Raw genomic sequence first — 14,317 nt, 5'->3', positions numbered from 1 at the left:
TGTTAACCAATGTCATAAAACAATATGTGTGCTACTGTTTCATGAGAAACTATTTGTTCTGTAAGCCTTCACCTGAAGTACAATAAAAAAAAAAAAAAAAAAGATTCACAGCCTAGGACAGACACCCTGTGGGGCAGTTCTACTCTGTCCTATAGGGTCGCTATGAGTTGGTATGGACTCTAGAACAACGGGTTTGGTTTCTTTGGTTTGGTGGCACTGTTCTAGGCACAGGAGATGTAACAGAGAGAAAGACAAATGAAGCCCTTGCCCCTTGGCATTTACCTTCTAGAGGGCGACAGATAATACACAGAAAGTTATAGCTGCGGTGCAAAGGGACAGGGTAACTGGGCCGGGGAAAGCCTGCTGTTTTAGACTGGGGCTCCCTGAGGGGCAGACAAGGAGCCTGGTGGCACAGTGGTTAAGCGCTTGTCTGCTAACCAAGAGGTCCTTGGTTCCAATCCACCAGCTGCTATGCAGGAGAAAGATGTGGCCGTCTGCTTCCATAAATATTATAGCCTTGGAAACCCTATGGGGCAGTTCTACTCTGTCCTATAGGGTGGCTATGAGTCGTAATCGACTGTCACCAGGTTTGTTTTTGTTTTTTTTTGCGGGGGAGTAGAGACCTCAGTGAGTAAGGTGGCAAGCCACACTAAGATAGGAAGTAGACGTCCATACAGAGAGAACAGACGGTGAGAAGGCCCTGAGGCTTGGGGAAAGAACCGCTGCGAGGCGAATGTGTCTGGGGCCATGAGTGAGGCTAGGGGAGCAGGGAATGAGACCGTGACAAGGAATGGGGATGTGACTCGGGTTGTGGAGGCTATCTGATGGTCAATCCTTGATTTTCATTTCATTTGCCACATCTGCAGTGCTTGATACTGCTGATCCCTCCCTCTACCTTGAAACACTTTCTTCCCTTGGATTTGGGGTACCTTGTCCTACTGATTTCCGTTCATCCTCACTGGTTTCTCCTTCTCAGCCCCGGTTGCTGGTTCCTTCTCCTCTCCCTGACCTCTAAACTTTGAGGTGCCCGGGGGCCCAAGCAGAACCTCCTTTCTTCCCTTTCTTACTCATTCTCTAGGTGATTCATCCAGTCCAATGGCTCAAAATACCACCTACATGTTGAAGTCTCCTGCATTTATATGTTTGCCATCCAGACCTCAGCCCTCCACTCCGGAATGTATTCCTAACTGCCTACTCCGTTTCCATTTAGATGTTCAGAAATGATTTCTGAGTTTCCCTCTTAGGACTTCTCCTCCCACCATCCTCCACTGCGTGGAGAAGAAGGAGTAGGTAGGGAGATGGGCTAACCACTGACGTAGATCATATGTCCCTGTCAGGTACCTCCTAGAGCTCAAAAACATGCAGTAACACTCATTACACGTTGCAGCATGTATCTCTTCCTGGCTCTGCCATCCTCCCACTGAAAGCTACACTCCATAAAGATAGATGGCAATGTGTCTTATTCTCTGCTGCATCTTAGCATGCTGTCTGTATACAATAATGATCAATAAATGAGTTTCCAAAAATGAACACAGAAATGAATGATAATATATAGAACTCAGCTGCAGTGAGTGGCAATAGAAAGGGAACCAAACCTTGGGACTTTAGGCCAGTCACTTTGATCTTGTTGGCTCAGTTTCCTCAGCTGTAAAATGGGGATTCTCACCTCTAGTCAGTGGATCTCATTGGATGGTTGTGTTGCGCCATGCTATAACATGAGGGAACCACAAGGGGTTGTTTTTCTGTGGATTCTTCTTGTGAATACTGCCTAGGGCTCTGCTTTTGTGCAGGTTTCATCTTTGAATATGTAGGTATGTATTCAAATCCACCAGCTGCTCCTTGGAAACCCTATAGAGTAGTTCTACTCTGTCCTATAGGGTCGCTATGAGTCGGAATTGACTCGATGGCAAGGGGTTTGGTTTGGTTTAGGTTTAGCCTCAGTTTCCCTGATGGCTAACCTGAAATACGGAGAAGTTCTGTAGTTTACAAAGAAGAGCAGCCACAGCAGGGTCTTTGGCCTCACTTTTCTCCTTTTCTTTCAGTCTCTTTTGTATGAGATAAAGCATATGGTGAGTTGTTTGTATTGTTCATTGGTTAGGGAAAAAAAAAATTTTTTTTTGGAGGTCTGAATTACACTGTAAACTCTATCAAGAGCAGGACTTGTTCCAACTCTACCCATCAATGTCTGCCGCATTTCTCTGCTTTGGGAAGTGATGGGCAGACCAGAGCACTGAGACCCCCCCAAAATTCTACTCCCAAACAAGGGAGAGGATGCTGAATGGCTAGCTGATGTTATGGATTGAACTGTGTCCCCCAAAAATGTGTACCAATTTGGCTAGGCTATTGTCATGGATTGAATTGTGTTCCCCAAAAATATCTGTCATCTTGGCTATGATTCCCAGTATTATATGATTGTTTACCATTTTGTAATCTGAGGTGATTTCCGTATGTGTTGTAAATCCTATCACTACGATGTAATAAGATGGATTAGCTATACTGATGAGGTCTACAAGATTGGGTAGTGTCGTAAGCCAATCTCTTCCGAGATATAAAAGAGAGAAGCGAGCAGAGAGACATGGGAACCTCATACCACCAAGAAAGCAGTGCCAGAAGCAGAGCGCGTCCTTTGGACCTGAGGTCCCTGCGCAGAGAAGCTCCCAGACCAAGGGAAGACTGATGACAGGGACCTTCCTCCAGAGCCGACAGAGAGAGAAAGTCTCCCCCTGGAGCTGATGCCCTAAATTTGGATTTGTAGCCTACCGGATGGTGAGAGAATAAACTTGTCTTTGTTAAAGCCATCTATTTGTGGTATTTCTGTTATAGCAGCACTAGATGACTAAGACAGCCATGATTATCAGTATTGTGTGGTTATCCACCATTTTGTGATCTGATGTAATTTTCCATGTGTTGTAAATTTTAACCTCTATGACGTTAATGAGGCAGGATTAGAGGCAGTTATGTTAATGAGGCAGGATTCAATGTACAGGATTAGGTTGTATCTTGAGTCAATATCTTTTGAGATATAAAAGAGAGAATGGAACAGAGAGGACAGGGACCTCATGCCACCAAGAAAGAAGTGCAGACAGCAGAGTGCATCCTTTGGACCTGGGGTCCCTGCACTGTGAAGCTCCTAGACCCAGGGGAAGACTGATAACATGGACCTTCCCAGAGAACAGACAGAGAAAGCCTTCCCCTGGAGCTGGCACCCTGAATTCGGACTTCTGCCCTCCTAGACTGTGAGAGAAAAATTTCTGTTTGTTAAAGCCATCCACTTGAGGTCTTTCTGTTATATCAGCACTAGATAACTAAGATATGGGTGTTTTTAGTTTCACTTTAAACGCAGAAAGATCAAACCAATAGAGTGCACCCCTACTACGTGCCAGGCATTTTCCCACCTGCTAGGGATATAGTGGAGCCCTGATGGCGTGGTTGTTAATTGCTTGGCTGCTGACCAAAAGGTGGGCAGTTCGAATCTACCAGCCACTCCTTGGAAACCCGCGGGGCAAGTTCTACTCTGTCCTATAACGTCACTATGAGTCAGAATCAACTCAACAGCAACGGGTTTTGGTTTAGGGATACAGCTATAAGGAAAATGAACACCGTGCCTGTGTTTGCAGAACTTCCCTTCCAGCGGAAAAGCAAACAATCACCTCTCCCAGCAACCTCATGGATCTTTTCAGAAGTCAAATCTGATCATGTCACCAGTTTTAAAAAAACAACCAAGAAAAGTTGTATCGAGTTGATTCTGACTCATGGCAACCCCGTATGTCTCAGACTAGAGCTGTGCTCCATAGGGTTTTCAATGGCTGTATTTTTGGAAGTAGATCACCAGGCCTTTCTTACGAGGCACCCGCAACCTTTTGGTTAGTTCCACCCAAGGACTCTGATTGTGTCACAGCCCTGTATAATATGCCCGATGGCTCTTAGAATAAAGATAAAATTCCTGATAATGTGTCAGGCATGCTCCGCTATGCCCCCACTAAGACTTTGGATATTATCCCAAAAACACTGGGAAAGCACCAAAAGGAAACACAATAAAACTAAAAGAATTCTTGAACGTCAAATAAATCTTTCTTCCTAAAGGAGATATTGTCCCATCCTGTTAAACAAAGAGGACATGACCAACTTTAGGAAGGTGGAGTCCTTTTATTCCAAGCAGGCATTTTCCTCTCCTTTGTTGAGGGTATGATCATAGAATCAGAGCTGTTACTGAACTAGTGGAGATCTAATCAATCTTCACCACTTTAGTTTCTTTTTTTAAAGGGGGAGGATGAAGTTCAGGATGGTTAAGTACTCTGACTAAGGTCACACAGCTAACAGTTTGTGTCCCTGCCTTCCAGACTATACTGAAACCAATGGGCCAAACTCCAGCTCTGTCAAAAATCTGAATTTCCTCGCTTCTGAAAAAGCTACACTGATCCAAAGTTCTCTCTCTCTTTTTTTTAATATATATAATTTACTCTTTGTTGTTGTTGTTGGGCATATACACAGCAGAGCATACACTAATTCAACAATTTCTACATGTACACTTTAGTGACACTGATTACATTCTTTGAGTTGTGCAACCATTTTCACCCTCCTTTTCTGAATAGTTCCTCCTCTATTAACATAAACTCACTGCCCCCTAAGGTTCCTATCTAATCTTTCCAGTTGCTGTTGTCAATTTGATCCCATATAGATAGATCTTAAAAGATGATCCATATTTCTTGACACCCTATTTCCTGAATGTTCACCAGAGTCAGCAATGTGTTTGGCTCTGAGGCAAGGCTGAAACATCCTCACCCTCCCTCCTCCCCTCCCCCATCCTGAAACAGTAATATTTCATTTGGTTGCCTTGGGGCTCCTCTCCTCCCACCTCTCAGATACTCCCTTCTGTTCTTGGTAGACCTGTATACATGTCGGTCTTCTCTAAACCAGTCAAAACCAAACTCGTTGCCATTGAGTTCATTCTGACTCATAGTGACCCTATAGGGCAGATTATAACTGCCCCATAAGGTTTCCAAGGAGTGGCTGGTGGATTCGAACTGCCGACCCTTTGGTGAGCAGCCCAGCTCTTAACTGCTCTGCCACCAGGGCTCCCGGTCCTCTCCTGTAAACTGCAAATCTCCTTTGAAAGTAGGGAAGAAAAGTCACGCAAATTTATGTCCCAACAGCAATTAGCAGAGGCTTTTTGCACAGAGCTAGGAGGCAATAAAGGCTTATAAAATTGAAATGTCCTGGCCTAGGTATCAACCTTCCATGACTTCCTTCATCCTGTCCCTCACAGCTAATCAGCTGGTAAATCTTACAGGTTCTATCATCTCAGTGTCTCTCAGATCCACCCTTTCCTTTCTATTCCCCATTGTCCTTGTTTCCTTTTTCTTCTGACCTGGGTAATAATCTCCTAACTGGTCCTCCAACAGCTGCCTTCTTCCTGGCCCAGAACATTTTCCCCAAAACTCCACTAATAACCATCCTGCTACTGCCCCGTGTGAAAATTTTACCAAGATAAGCCATAGTTCTCTCTCTTAGGATTCAAAGTCACACCAAGGCCCCAACCAACTGTTTCAGCCTGGTTCATTCAATAAATATTTATTGACCTTTGTTCCAGGCACTTGACTAGGCAGTAATTAAAGAGAAACAAAACAAATAGAATTTTTGCCCTCATGGAGGGTATATTTTAGTAGGAGAAATAAATATTAAACAAATTAAAACATAAATAGACAAGTATATAATTACAATATCTACTCTAGAGAAATAATCACTCATGTGCACAGAGAAGCAAACACAAGGATGTTCACTGCAGCATTGTTTATAACAGTGAAAAATCAGAAACAACCTACATGCTCATCAAAAGGAAAATGGCCACATAAACTGTGTATATCCAAATTTTAGAATACAGACAGTAGATGAAAAGAATGAAGTAGTACTTACGTACATATAGATAGATTCCCAAGATATATTGTAAAGTTAAAAAAAAAAAAACAAGCTGCAAAAAGTATGCAATTTTTGTTTAAAAATACAAATACAAACTTATTTTCTTAAGGAAATATGTGTATATATGCATAATTATATGTATGTATATATATGTACATTATATATATATAGTGTGTGTATATACATGTGTATCCTGAATTCAGAATCAAGCACTTTGGGTGTAGGCCTTCACAATCTTTTACCCATGCATTTTCATAGATATTCCTTATATGTCTGTGTGTGTGTGTATATGTATGTACATGTATGTCTGTGTGTACATATATTGTTGTTGTTAGTTGCCATGGAGTCAATTCCAACTCATGGTGACCCCATGTGTGTAGAGTAGAACTGCACTATAGGGTTTCAAGGCTGTGAACTTTTGGAAGCAGATCGCCAGGCCTGTGTTCCCAGGCGCCTGTGGCTGCATTTGAATTACCAACCTTTTGGCTAGTAGTCAAGCACTTAACCATTTGCACCACCCAAGAACTTCATTTATGTATGTATATATATCTGTGTGTGTGTGTGTGTGTGTGTGTGTGTGTGTATAACATATAAATATATAAGATATACCTAAATATGTATATATAACATTTATATATAATATATACCTAAATATATATATAACATTAATATGTAACACATAATATATAAATGTAAAAATATATATAACCTTTAATACAGTATATAAATATAACACACACACACACAGACCCATAAGGAATATTTATTCAAACGCACGGATAGAAGTTGGGAAAGCCCACACCAAAAGTGGTCAATTCTGGAATGTAGGCAAGGAACCAGGACAGTTTAGTTGGTGGCTAACTGTTTTGATCTTTTTACACGGAAAAACACATTCATATTTCACCTGTGTAATTAAAAATTAGTTACCTATTAATCTATAATTACAAATTGTGTTAAATAACCGTGAAAAAGAACATTTCGGAATGGAATTCGTATTATTGCCATATACTGCTTTTCAATAAATATTTAATAAACCATTCTGTACTTTCCGATCTCCTGGCCCCACTGCCTGCGGTCTCCACCTTTCCATCTCCCCAAGCGCGCATGGCATATTCAGGCAAACACCCACCTGTAGGCATCCCACCCATCCCTCAAGGTCCGCTCCAAATGCCACCTTCCTCACTCCGTCTCTCCTTGGAGGAATGCCTCCTTTACCACATTTACTGGAGTCCGCCTAGCCTGAATAGACTGCAGCCTCCTCAAAAGGAAAGCCAGTTTCCTCCATGGCCCTTGCGGCACCCGAAGCAGTGACTAGCACTCAGAAGTGTTTCTACACTTACCTATGCTATTTAATTCATTAGATGATGTGCTCCTGGGCTTGTGCAGTCATTCATTCAGTCACTCTCTCACTCAACAATCATGTAATAAGTGCCTACTCTGTGCCAGGCTCTGTTCCAGGTGCTGGAGAAAGAGCAAGGAACCAAAGAGATAAAAATCTCTCTCCTCCTGGAGTTCACCTTTAGGATTATAGCATGTTAGATGGTGATAAGGAGAAAAACAAGGTAGGCAAGGGGGCTGGGGAATGGAGGGGGGTGGGTGGGAGTGGTAGTAAATAAGCTGATCCGGAAGGCTTCACTTTGGATACAATGGAGTAAACAGCAGAAGGAGGTGAGAGTGGGAGCCATGAAAAGTTCTGGGAAGACAGCATTCCAGGCTGAGGGATTAGGAAGAACAAACCACAAGGAGGCCAGCAGGACATTGTGGCTGGTGTGGCAGAAGAACTGGAGACAAGTCAGAAAAGTAGGATGGATAGGGGATTGCATATTGATTGCCTGGAACCTTCTGGCCATTGTAAAGACAATAGGTTTTACTCAGAATGAATCTGAGAGCCACTGAAGGGTTGTGAGCAGAGGAATGACATGACCTGGCTTCAGTTTTAAAAGGCTTATTAAAACAGGTTGATAAAACCAAGAGCACTCATAAAAATAGTAACCTGGATATCCTCCTTTGCTGAAATCACCCAGATACCTAAGTGTGTCCATGTTCTCAGGTTACTTTTACAACAACAACAACGACAATAATAGCAATAGTAAGGAGGAAAGATAAGAGGGGCCTAATAAAACGATGTATTAGCCTCTGCTGTGTGCAAAGGTTCTCACTCTACATATGACTTTTACGACTTACATCATGGTGCTATTTAGTTCTGCTGATAACCTGTATATTTAAATTCATTTGGCAGATGAGGAAACTGATATCTTCAGAGGCTAATTAACTTTCTAACTTACTAACTTCTCTAACCTGAGGTTCTACAACTAGAATAAGGTATTCTAGCCCAGAGCGCTCTAACTGCAAAGCCCATGCTCATTCTTTTCCAGTCTTTTTTGAACTAAGAGATTGATCTTGGCTTTAGGAAAATAGAGAATAATAATAATAGCTCTCATTCCTTACCAGTTGCCCTGGAGTGGACGCCACTCATGGCAAACCCATGTGTGTCAGAGGAGAAATGTGCTCCATGGGTTTTCAAGGGCTGTTTTTTTTCAGAAGTGGATAGTTAGTCTTTTCCTCCAAGACGCCTCTGGGTGGACTGGAACTACCAACCTTTAGGTTAGCAGCCAAATACTGTTAACTGCTTTCACCACCCAGGGAGTCTCATTCAGTAAGTATTTATGAAGTACCAAGCATTTTATATGCACCACCATTCCTGTGCACCTAGGCGGGGCAGGTGGAGCCCTGGTAGAGCAGTAGTTAAGAGCTACATCCCGCTAACCAGAAGGTCAGCAGTTCAAATCCACTAGCCGCTCCCTGGAAACCTTATCGGGCAGTTCTACTCTGTCCCATAGGATCGCTATGAGTCAGAGTCGACTCAATGGCAACGGGTTAGGCACGGCAGTATCCCTACTACCAAGACCGGAAGTCTCTGTCTCCCAGCGGTGACGTGGTGCAGTGGTTGAAAAGGTGATCTCTTGCAACTGGCTTTCTGGGTTCAAATCAGCACGTCGACTACCCAGCTGTGCCGCCTTTGCCTCCTCCGTTTTCCCATTTTTCAGATGGAGATAGCAGTACTTACTGACAAGTGTATTTGTGTGAAATAAATAAGCCCTCACTAATAAAATGCTTCAGCCAGGTTTTGGCACACAGTAAGCACTCAGTTAAAGCATACGATTTTAATAGATACCATTGCCCACAATCAGAGTCTGGAAGAAGCTCGCCAGCTCTGTACCAGGTATGACACCCACAAACATGTTCGCAATCTCTGTGGGCCCTGCCAGGGTACTTATTCATAAACTCGTTGCCATCAAGTCCATTTCGACTCCGAGCGACACTACAGGGCAGAGTACGGCTGCCTCACAGGGTTTCCAAGGCTGTAATCTTCATGGAAGCCGACTGCCCCAGTTTTCTCCCATGGAGCGGGAGCGGCTGGTGGATTGGAATAGCCGTCCTTCCGGTTAGCAGCTGAGCGCTTAACCACTGCGCCACCAGGGCGCCACTTATTCATAGTTGGGGCCCCACCAATCCCATTGCCTTCGAGTGGATTCCGACTCATAGCGACCCTATAGGGCAGAGGAGAATTGCCCCATACGGTTTCCAAGAAGCCGCTGGTGGATTCGAACCGCTGATCTTTGAGTTAGCAGCCGAGCTCTTAACCACGGTGCCACCAGGGCTATAGTTAGGCGGGAAGGGGAAAGAATGTGTGTATAGTCCCAGAAGGGGACAATTCCTACCGAATTCGTCCACTCCAAAACGGAGGTGGCTCTAATCACCAGCTAGACCGCGCAGTGTAGTCAAAACGCGCGCGCGCGGAGTTCTCTGCGGAAATGTACCTTGGCCTGGGCGATCCTCGGGGAAGTTCCTTGGGCATCTTCTCCAAGATGGAGGTCAAGCGAGGCCTCGGAGGGCCCTGAAGGAGACAGGGCTGAAGGTGAGTGGCTGAAGAGATGAGCACCAAGTCGCTGACTGAAGGTGCGCTCCTCAGACCCCACCCTCCACCGGACGCTGGGCCTCGGAGAAGAGATTAAGGCCGAGCGGCGCGCTGATAGGCGCACAGGGAGCGACAGAGATCAGACGGCCACAAAGTTCCCTTCTGTAATGGACCCAGACTTCCAGCACCGAAGTTTCCTCAGAAACCGGAAACGAACCAATGACACACGTTTCAGAGTGTCCTAATTCAAATCCTGCCTCCACTGCTCGCCCTCTGGAAGCCCTGTTACCTCACCTCCCCTGCCTCACCTGTAAAATGGGAATCACAATGTCGCCCAACGCCTCAGGCAGTTGTGAGGCTATGTGAGATAATCACAATGAAGCCTTACCCGTGCCAGACACATGGTGCTCACTCAGTAAACGTCAGCCAACATGGCACGGGCCATTATTCTCTCTGGATGTCTCCCTGTCCTAAAAACAGCTCTTCAGTTTAATCTTTTTGGCTCCTTTGACAGCGTTTTTTAACAAATCTGGTTAGCACATTTTGTTGACATATTTTCACAAATACCAAGCCTGCGTGTCTTCTTAAAAATATTTTAAGAGATTATGTTTTGTTCCCACTTGCTTTGAGGAACTACTCTGCCGGGGCTGAGTGAGACGAAAACAGTGAAAAGCAAACGTGGATAATAAGGCCATGTTTTCTGAGCTACCCTCCCCACTCAAAAAAAAAAAAAAAAAAAAATTCAATTGCTGGATGTTTAAGGGCCAACATGCAGCTAAGTATTTTCTTATCAAGTTCCTTCTTTTTTCCTCTCTTCTGATAAACATAACAGTAATGAGATAGTTTTCCTTCTCCTGCCTCAAATAAAACACACAAAATCTGTCCCACAAACTTGTGCAAACCATTACAGTTGAATATTCTAGAAGGATTTATAACTACATATGCTATATTCCTAAAAGAAAATAAAAATGCCATCAACAGAAATAAACAGTTTCTGCAGCAGTTTTATTTGAAGTCTACAAATAAAAACAGTGTGTCCCCAAGGAAACAAAGTAGAATTTGGAGTTGCAGCTAAAATGGCTCTGGCTTAATCCTCTGTTACCCAGTACTATGGTGCTGCGTTTACAGGAAACGCCTGCCACCAGAAATTTTGTGCTCGTTTTCAACCAGTTTTTAACTGTATTTCTGCATCATCAACCCAGCCATATGGAAACAAATGAAATACTCAGCTTTAAAAAAAAAAAAAAAAGATCATAAGGGAAACGAGGAGAAAGCTGACCTGTTCATTTCTACCTTCTTCAGGATGGGTAGAAAGGCATGAAGAAAAGCAGGCTCCCCTCCCCCACCGGGACTGTGTTGCCTGGCTGGGTGGAAACTGTCTCATTACCACATTTTCAACAAGTCAAGCGGTTTCCTCGTTTAATCAAAGTTAGTTTGTGGTTGTTTGGCAGTCTGTGCGTGCTATGTTTTTATAGCTATAGAAAATGTGTATTTATTTATTTTGAGATGACTCTGAGCATACGACAAACGTTAAGTCAGCCTCTTGCAGCCAGTGATTTATAAGAGCTCTGAAAAGCACTGCCTTTAAACATTTTAATAGAGGCTCTCTCATCCTTTGTAAGTGGAAGTGTAAATTGGTACAGTTCTTTTGTAAACAACTCAGTAAGAAGAGTCAAGAGCCTTACAAATGTTCATACATTTTGGTGCAATAGAACTCCTGGAATCCATCCCAAGGAAACAGCCCTAATCAAGGAAAAGGCATTATGAACAAAGATATTCATGGAACGGACTTACTAAAGGGGGAAGAAAAATATTCTCTCTCTTTCTTTCTCTCTCTTTCTCCATATATTTGCGGAGCCACACAAATAAATGATGAATGCTAAGTCATCTAAGTTATCCCCACACAGTGGAATATATCACGTACAGCCATTTTAAAATGACAAAGTTTTGAAAAAAATATACCACTGGGAAATAGTTACAATAGCAAATGGAAAAATCAAGATGCAAAATTGTACTTTTTAATGAACTGTAAATCTTTATATTCGTAAGCAAAAAGAGATGGTATCAGTGAAATGAAAGTGTTAACTTTGGTTTTTCTCATCAGGGAAATTTTTTTATGGACTGTGCATTCTGTGATATCCAGGACTTACTGTGAATTTCATTAGCTGTAATAATGACATTATAGGTTATTAGAGAAAATATATATATTTTTAGAGATGGTATACTGAAGCACAGAGGAGGAGGTATCTTGGAATATATAATATTTTGGAATATTATATCTTGGAATTTATAATATTTTAGCAAAGGAAAAATTGAAGCAAATGGGATTGACATCTTGGAATTATAGAATTGGGTGTTGGCCATATGGAATCAAATTGACAAAAGCAGCTCAAAAGATTAGATAGGAACCTTAGGGGACAATGAGTTTATGTTAATTGGGGAGGAACAGCTCAGAAAAGAAAAATGAGAATGATTGCACACCTTGAAGAACGTCACCAATGTCACTGAATTGTACTTGGAGAAACTGTTGAATTGGTGTATGGTTTGCTGTGTATATTCTCAACACCATGAATAAAATAAATTAAAAAAAAAAGAATTGGGTGCTGGATATATGGGGGTTCATTTTACTATTCTCTCTACTTTTGTGTAAGTTTGAAAATTTTTATAATAAAATTTTAAATTGATCGCCCTTGGGTAATGTGATATGCATGGTTATTTTCCACTTCTTGCTTTTCTTTTTTTTTTCTATACTATGTCTCTCTTACCTTTGAAACCCAACAAATTAACACTAATTTTAGCAAATAAGAATTCACAGTCCCACAGAGATGTTTTTATTGCTAAGTAATTCTAGTAGAATCCTCAGAATCCTATGATAAGCCTGTGTACCTTAAAATGTTAACTTGTAAATGGTCCAAATCTTCTCTTTGGGATAGTACCCTGACATCTGAGACGAGGCAGTAAATTTGATCAGCTGATAAAAAGGCCAGCTGCAACTAACCATTTTAAAGATTAGAAGCCTTTTAAACACACACATACACATACACACCACCTCTTGCTTCTTAAATATTAAGTGACAAGACACTTTGGTTTCATTTCTAAAGTTTCACGCAACAATCATGTAAGCAGTGCAGAGTTCAACATACCGCCAAGCTGACTCAGAAGGAAGGCTGCCACATTCCTTAATTAGCAGCATCAGAAAGCGCCATTTCCTGCTGTGGAAGTCTCCCGTTTCATCCAGCTATTCAGATGGATCAACATACCCCACAAACTCTTGTAGAGGATTGCCATGAAGTCTGGAAACACAGTGTTATTTTACTTTTTTGTTTAGTTTTATTCTGTTGTGCTCTATTCTAGTTTATTCTATTCTAATTTTTACAGAGTAAAGGTGTTCTTGATGAAGGCATGCATGTTCTTTGTTTGCACGCTTCATGGACGTGCTATATGTGTTGAGATCACAGTGGGAGGCAGAATAGATGGAAACTTGACCAACTTGAAAATACAGCTTTCTTGGTTATTGATAGTTAAAAGGTTCAAAGTACTGGGCCAGAAGGTTTTATGTTTTTTGTTTTTTTTTAACAACAAATTACTTAAATTAAGTTTATGATTCTTATTAAACTTCCCTGGCAGGACTCACACAGGATGCAAAAGCATCAGGAAGATTTCCAAACAAGATTACACAGTTTTCCAATGTGATATATTTGATCACGTTTCAAAAGGCAGCGGCAGCGCTAATGCAACCGTCATTGAAATGGCAAATTCTCAGCAAACATATTCTCCTTGTAAATATTGGATTTAACCATTGTAACAGTTATTTATTTTGAACTTCAGAGGTTTTAAAGAAATGTAAAATAACTTTAATCAGGTGATTGACAGATGAGACAGACACTTAAAAAATATTTGGAAATACATTATTTTTTGCAGTTTCAGGAATCCCAAATCTGTCCTTGACACATCATTCCATTTTCCCCTTTTACTCTTCTCTTCTTTAAACTGTATCTTTTCAAAGAATTCTTTTCTTTGATCTCCAGGTTGATAGATTAATTTTAAGTCCTGTAGCTGTAAAGGAGCTCTGGTGATGCAGTGGTTAAGAGTTCCCCTGCTCACTGTAAAATGTTGGCAGTTTGAATCCACCAACCGCCCCCTGGAAGCCCTATGAGGCAGTTATTCTCTGCCCTATAGGATCGCTATGAGTTGGAATCGACTGGATGGCAAGAGGTTTTTCGGGTAGCTGTAAATAAGAGGACAGATAAGAGAAGCCCATGGTCATATACCCCAGGAGAAAGTAAGCTTTTGTCTTAATGACAAACCTGCCTTCTCAGACATCTAAGAGGGAGCAAAGAAGGTCTGCTTAGGAATTGTATTTCTTCTAACGACATTTCTGGCATTTGAGAACTTCTGAGACTATTTAGTGGGGTAGACTAACTCTTGAGAATAAAGAGCCTTTCCTTGTATGCTTCTGATCCCGGAGAGTAATGAATTAGC

General features: G+C 42.0%; 1 long non-coding RNA gene across 1 annotated transcript in view; it reads right to left on the bottom strand.

Annotated features, from left to right (window-relative positions):
* Positions 1-11,140, bottom strand: part of LOC111822650 (uncharacterized) — a 22,002-nt gene extending 10,862 nt beyond the window's left edge. The window contains exons 1-2 of the long non-coding RNA XR_002825785.1: positions 11,115-11,140; positions 9,738-9,814 (exon numbers count right to left, since the gene is read on the bottom strand). This is a non-coding gene — a long non-coding RNA (uncharacterized LOC111822650). The remainder of the gene's footprint in view (positions 1-9,737; positions 9,815-11,114) is intronic.
* Positions 11,141-14,317: the final 3,177 nt, after the last annotated feature.

This window comes from Trichechus manatus, unplaced genomic scaffold, assembly GCF_000243295.1.
Source record: "Trichechus manatus latirostris isolate Lorelei unplaced genomic scaffold, TriManLat1.0 scaffold00008, whole genome shotgun sequence".
Taxonomy (NCBI): domain Eukaryota; kingdom Metazoa; phylum Chordata; class Mammalia; order Sirenia; family Trichechidae; genus Trichechus; species Trichechus manatus.
The sequence above is the reverse complement of the archived record's forward strand: the minus strand, read 5'-3'. Positions and strand labels throughout refer to the sequence as shown.